Raw genomic sequence first — 7,276 nt, 5'->3', positions numbered from 1 at the left:
CCTAGTCCATTCTATTAGAAATGAACAATTAGTTATGTTAGCTTAGCTTAATTGTGGTCCCGTGATAAAGGAGATTTCATTGCTTGTGTTGATTTAGACATCCTTGTTTTGCATTAATGGACAAAGTGCTGATATCATGGTGCTTCTTTTCTATACATAAAAATGTTTTGTCTCTTAATTTTGGTGGTTAGTAATTCAAAGTAGTCAAGCACTATCAGCAAACTAGAGGTGTGCTAGAGTGACTGTTGGTTTCACATTGTGCCTCCAGTTAGTGACAGGTGGTCCCTTCACAGGGGAATTCAACCTGGTTTTCTGACCAGTAACAGCATATTATCCACAAATCACCTTCTCTTATGAATGGGGAGTATGTGTGCATTGAGAAGTCTCAATAGAAATGAAACATTGTGATAGATGTAATAGAGTTGGTTCTTTATTCTGAAAGAGAATAGTATTATTACTCAAGTATTAGTTGAATTAGACACTTTTGATATATTCATATCTATCAATGTGAAGCTTTCTACAGAGCCCCCATAGAATAGATATTGAATTGCATTTCAGCATGTACTGTATATAGTGTGTAAAAATGGCTGATAGTGATACAATTCTGATGGTAAATGATTATCTACTTGGTCTTCAGTAATGACTGATAGTGATATACTGATAGTAGGTCTTGCTCCCCAGAACTGTGCTGGTATGTCAGATGAAGAGCTGAATGATGACCTTTAGCACAATGGGCAGGAGGCCCAAACAAAGAGGTTGGATGAACTTTTCCCCCATCTGCACCCGTCAGTGGTAAAGGTAAGCATTTAGTTGAAAGGTTGCTTTTTGATGTCCCAGAGAGCTTCTGGATGAGAACAAGGTCAGAGTAAACACACAATTCGATGTGTTATCTACTCCTGACAAATCAGCAAACAGGGATTACGTGACTGCGTTGACCAACAGCCATTGGGAAAACTTGCAACCAGCTTGGCACCGCAGGAGCATGCCAGTGCTCAGTTTTCACATGGATTGATAGTATTTTTGGGGGAAGTTAGTGTACATCACTGGAGTTGAATTACAGCATAATGAACAGGTGTCAGTGGTGTTCCCCCTCTTCGAGCCATGGCCTAACAGTAGGCCTATAGCCCACCTTTGGTCTTCGTAGGAACCTTTGGGGTACACATATTACTAGATGTCTATGTGAACTGGGGACTAAAGATGGGAAAATACTGAATATTGAGATGTGAGGACGATGAGGCAGAGGGGGATGGAGACCAAACTACTCACACTGATGGACAAAATGTCCAGGCCAGGGTGAAACCCATCATATATGTATTAACCCTAGATGACTGATAAGGTGTGCTGTTTTGAAGCCAACGCGCAATTTTTTCGTATTGGCTAAAAAAAATACAATTCTGAACACATTTCCATTTGTTGGCCATCTCAATTAGTGTAAAAATTTTTAAAACTAAACTAAAATGACATAAGTTGATGAGGCAAACGGTACGGAGTACTAAACCGCAAACCAATCAAAATTTGTTTAATCTTCGTGTGACCTGGAGTCTGCCAATCATATTCATCAAAACAGGATGTAAACAAGCTCAGCGAAGAAGGAATTAAGTACTTTCAGGTAAGGCGTTTTAGGATCACATTCCATCATTTTAGTATTGAAATATGACATAAAAGTTGTGTGTACAGCCTTTGTAAGCAAGCTTTTAATGCAGTGTATTCAAGAGTGTGACCGAGGAGATACAGTCAGGGAAAGATAAGTGCCTCACTCACATATAAATGCCGACTTCCAGCTGCTGAGGAATTCACCAGGGTTAGAGCACAATTTGTTACATAACGTTATGGAATGTTACATGTTGGTAACGTTATGTTTGTTTGCTATTAGTAATAGTAAGTTAATGGTAGGCCGTGGTACCAATATTATGTAATGTAACCTTATATTTTATGTCAGAATGCTATTTTCTCTGTAGGCCTACATGTTAAATACATTGTCACGTCACTTTTTATACTTCAAGATTCTCTGTATGTACAGTTGAAGTCGGAAGTTTACATACACCTTAGCCAAATACATTTAAACTCAGTGTTTCACAATTCCTGACATTTAATCCCAGTAAAAATTACCTGTCTTACGTCAGTTAGGATCACCACTTTATTTTAAGAATGTGAAATGTCAGAATAATAGTAGAGAGAATGATTTATTTCAGCTTTTATTTCTTTCATCACATTCCCAGTGGGTCAGAAGTTTACATACACTCAATTCGTATTTGGTAGCATCGCCTTTAAATTGTTTAACCTGGGTCAAGCATTTCGTGTAGCCTTCCACAAGCTTCCCACAATAAGTTGGGTGAATTTTGGCCCATTCCTCCTGACAGAGCTGGTGTAACTGAGTCAAGTTTGTAGGCCTCCTTGCTCGCACACGCTTTTTCAGTTCTGTCCACAAATTTTCTATGGGATTGAGGTCAGGGCTATGTGATAGCCACTCCAATACCTGAAACCATTTTGCCACAACTTTGGAAGTATGCTTGGGGTCATTGTCCATTTGGAAGACCCATTTGCGAACAAACTTTAACTTCCTGACTGATGTCTTGAGATGTTGCTTCAATATATCCACATAATTTTTCTTACTCATGATCTCATCTATTTTGTGAAGTGCACCAGTCCCTCCTGCAGCAAAGCACCCCCACAACATGATGCTGCCACCCCCATGCTTCACGGTTGGGATGGTGATCTTCGGCTTGCAAGCATCCCCCTTTTTCCTCCAAACATAACGATGGTCATTACGGCCAAACAGTTCCATTTTTGTTTCATCAGACCAAAGGACATTTCTCCAAAAAGTACGACCTTTGTCCCCATATGCAGTTGCAAACCGTAGTCTGGCTTTTTTATGGCGGTTTTGGAGCAGTGGCTTCTTCCTTGCTGAACGGCCTTTCAGGTTATGTTGATTTAGGACTCGTTTTACTGTGGATATAGATACTTTGTACCTGTTTCCTCCAGCATCTTCACAAGGTCTCTTGCTGTTATTCTGGGATTGATTTGCACTTTTCACACCAAAGTACGTTCATCTCTAGGAGACAGAACACGTCTCCTTCCTGAGCGGTATGACGGCTGCGTGGTCCCATTGTGTTTATACTTGCGTACTATTGTTTGTACAGATGAACGTGGTACCTTCAGGTGTTTGGAAATTGCTCCCAAGGATGAACCAGACTTGTGGAGGTCTACAATTTTTTTTCTGAGATCTTGGCTGATTTTACATTTACATTTAAGTCATTTAGCAGACGCTCTTATCCAGAGCGACTTACAAATTGGTGCATTCACCTTATGACATCCAGTGGAACAGCCACTTTACAATAGTGCATCTAAATCTTTTAAGGGGGGGGGGGGGGGGGGTCAGAAGGATTACTTTATCCTATCCTAGGTATTCCTTAAAGAGGTGGGGTTTCAGGTGTCTCCGGAAGGTGGTGATTGACTCCGCTGTCCTGGCGTCGTGAGGGAGTTTGTTCCACCATTGGGGTGCCAGAGCGGCGAACAGTTTTGACTGGGCTGAGCGGGAATTTCTTTTGATTTTCCCATAATGTCAAGCAAAAAGGCACTGAGTTTGAAGGTAGGTGTCACGTTCTGACCTTAGTTCCTTTTTTATGTCTTTATTTTAGTTTGGTCAGGGCGTGAGTTGGGGTGGGCATTCTATGTTGTTTTTCTATTTTTTGTTCTATGATTATATTTCTATGTGTTTGGCCTAGTATGGTTCCCAATCAGAGGCAGGTGTCAGTCGTTGTCTCTGATTGGGAGCCATATTTAGGTAGCCTGTTTTTCATTGTGTTTTGTGGGTGGTTGTTTCCTGTGTCTGTGTTTGCACCATATGGGACTGTTTCGGTTGTTTGTTTGTACTTTTGTTATTTTGTTCAGTGTTCTGTGGAATTATTAAATATTCACATTATGGACACTTACCACGCTGCACATTGGTCCGATCCTTGCTACTCCTCTTCAGACGATGAAGAGGAAATCCGTTACAGAACCATCCACCAAAAAAGGACCAAGCAGCGTGGTATCGGGCAGCAGCGAGTTCTGGACTCATGTACATGGGTGGAGATTCTGGACGGAGAAGGACCCTGGGCACAGCCTGGGGAATATCGCCGTCCCAAGGCAGAGCTGGAGGCAGCGAAAGCTGAGCGGCGGTGGTATGAGGAGGCAGCACGGCAGCGCGGCTGGAAGCCCGAGAGGCAGCCCAAAAAATGTATTGGGGGTGGCACACGGGGATTGTGGCTAAGTGTGGTGAGTGTCGTACTGGTCAGGCACCGTGTTATGCGGTGGAGCGCACGGTGTCTCCAGTACGTGTGCTTAGCCCGGTACGTTACATCGCAGCTCCTCGAATCGGCCGGGCTAGAGTGGGCATCGAGCCAGGAGTAATGAAGCCGGCTCAGTGCATCTGGTCTCCAGTACGTCTCCTCGGTCCGTGTTATATGGCACCAGCCCTACGCACTGTGTCTCCCGTGGGTCTGCACAGCCCAGTGCGTCCTGTGCCTGCGCCCCGCAAGTGCCGGGCTAAAATCAACATCCAGCCAGGACGGGTTGTTCAGGCCCTTAGTTCGAGACCTCCAGTGTGCCTCCACGGACCGGTCTATCCTGTGCCTCCTCCAAGGACCAGGCCTCCAGTAGATCTCTCCAGCCTGGTGAGTACTGTGCCTGTTCTAAGAACCAAGTCTCCTGTGTGTCCCTCCAGTCCGGACGCTCCAGAGCCTCTCGTCTGTGCTGAGCCGCCTGAGCCGCCCATCTGTCCTGAGCCGCTCGTCAGTCAGGAGCCGCCTGAGCCGCCCGTCAGTCGGGAGCCGCCTGAGCCGCCCGTCAGTTGGGAGCCGCCTGAGCCGCCCGTCAGTCGGGAGCCGCCTGAGCCGCCCGTCAGTCGGGAGCCGCCTGAGCCGCCCGTCAGTCGGGAGCCGCCTGAGCCGCCCGTCAGTCGGGAGCCGCCTGAGCCGCCCTCCAGTCCGGATCCGCCAGAGTCTCCCTCCAGTCCGGATCCGCCAGAGTCTCCCTCCAGTCCGGATCCGCCAGAGTCTCCCGCCAGTCCAGAGTCTCCCGCCAGTCCAGAGTCTCCCGCCAGTCCAGAGTCTCCCGCCAGTCCAGAGGTACCCCTCAGTCCAGTGGTGCCCTTCACTAGGGTCTCCAATCCAGGGTCGGTGACGAGGGTCGCCGCTCCTAAGGTGTCACAGAAGTGGGCCGAGACTATGGTGGAGTGGGGTCTTCGTCCCGCTCCAGAGCTGCCACCGCGGTAAATGCCCACCCAGATCCTCCCCTATAGGTGCAGGTTTTGCGGCCGGAGGGGGGGGGGGGGGGGGGGGGGTACTGTCACGTTCTGACCTTAGTTCCTTTTTTATGTCTTTATTTTAGTTTGGTCAGGGCGTGAGTTGGGGTGGGCATTCTATGTTGTTTTTCTATGTTTTGTTATATGATTATATTTCTATGTGTTTGGCCTAGTATGGTTCCCAATCAGAGGCAGGTGTCAGTCGTTGTCTCTGATTGGGAGCCATATTTAGGTAGCCTGTTTTTCATTGTGTTTTGTGGTTGGCTGTTTCCTGTGTCTGTGTTTGCACCATACGGGACTGTTTCGATTTTCGTTTGTTCTTTCACTTTGTTGTTTTGTATTTTTGTAGTGTTCAGTTTTACATATTAAAATGGACACCTACCACGCTGCAAATTGGTCCGATATCTCTTACTCCTCGTCAGAAGAAGAGGAAAGTTGTTACAGTAGGCCTTAAAATACATCCACAGGTACACTTCCAATTGACTCAAATGATGTCAATTAGCCTATCAAAAGCTTCTAAAGCCATGACATAATTTTCTGAAAATTTCCAAGCTGTTTAAAGGCACACAATTTAGTGTATGTAAACTTCTGACCCACTGGAATTGTGATACAGTGAAATAATCTGTCTGTAAACAATTGTTGGGAAAATTACTTGTGTCATGCACAAAGTAGATGTCCTAACCGACTTGCCAAAACTATAGTTTGTTAGCAAGAAATTTGTGGAGTGGATGAAAAACGAGTTTTAATGACTCCAACCTAAGTGTATGTAAACGTCCGACTTCAACTGTACACTACCGTTCAAAAGTTTGGGGTCACTAAGAAATGTCCTTGTTTTTGAAAGAAAAGCAATTTTTTTGTCCATTAAAATAACAATTGATCAGAAATACAGTGTAGACATTGTGAATGTTGTAAATGACTATTGTAGCTGGAAACGGCAGATTTTGTATGGCATATCTAAATAGGTGTAAAGAGGCCCATTATCACCAACCATCACTTCTGTGTTCAAATGGCATGTTGTTTTAGCTAATCCAAGTTTATCATTTTAAAAGGCAAATTGATTATTAGAAAACCCTTTTGCAATTAAGTTAGCACAGCTGAAAACTGTTGTTCTGATTAAAGAAGCAATAAAACTGGCCTTTTTTAGACTAGTTGAGTATCTGGAGCATCAGCATTTGTGGGTTCAATTACAGGCTCAAAATGGCCAGAAACAAATAACTTTCTTCTGAAACTCATCAGTCTATTCTTGTTCTGAGAAATGAAGGCTATTCCATGCGAGAAATTGCCAAGAAACTGAAGATTTCGTACAATGCTGTGTACGACTCCCTTCACGGAACAGCGCAAACTGGCTCTAACCAGAATAGAAAGAGGAGTGGGAGGCCCGGTGCACAACTGAGCAAGAGGACAAGTACATTAGAGTGTCTAGTTTGAGAAACAGATGCCTCACAAGTCTTCAGCTGGCAGCTTCATTAAATAGTACCCGCAAAACACCAGTCTCAATTTCAACAGTGAAGAGGCGACTCCGGGATGCTGACCTTCTAGGCAGAGTTCCTCTGTCCTGTGTCTGTGTTCTTTTGCCCATCTTAATCTTTTCTTTTTATTGGCCAGTCCGAAATATGGCTTTTTCTTTGCAACTCTGCCTAGAAGGCCAGCATCTCGGAGTCGCCTCTTCACTGTTGAAGTTGAGACTGGTGTTTTGCGGGTACTATTTAATGAAGCTGCCAGTTGAGGACTTGCGAGGCGTCTGTTTCCAGCTACTATAGTCATTTACAACATTAACAATGTCTATGCTGTATTTCTGATCAATTTGATGATATTTTAATGGACAAAAATAAATAGATTTTCTTTCAAAAACAAGGAGATTTCCCAAACTTTTGAACGGTGGTGTATGTGTGTCTGTGTGTGGATATTCCTGGAAGGTACAGCTTGTTTCAAGTGCAGACCTGTAAGGGCCCACGTCCCAGTTCCATGTGAAGGCTGGGGCTTTGGAGAACA

This window comes from Salvelinus namaycush, chromosome 25 (assembly GCF_016432855.1).
Source record: "Salvelinus namaycush isolate Seneca chromosome 25, SaNama_1.0, whole genome shotgun sequence".
In the NCBI taxonomy this organism is placed as follows: Eukaryota; Metazoa; Chordata; class Actinopteri; order Salmoniformes; family Salmonidae; genus Salvelinus; species Salvelinus namaycush.
This window is presented reverse-complemented; position numbering follows the sequence as displayed.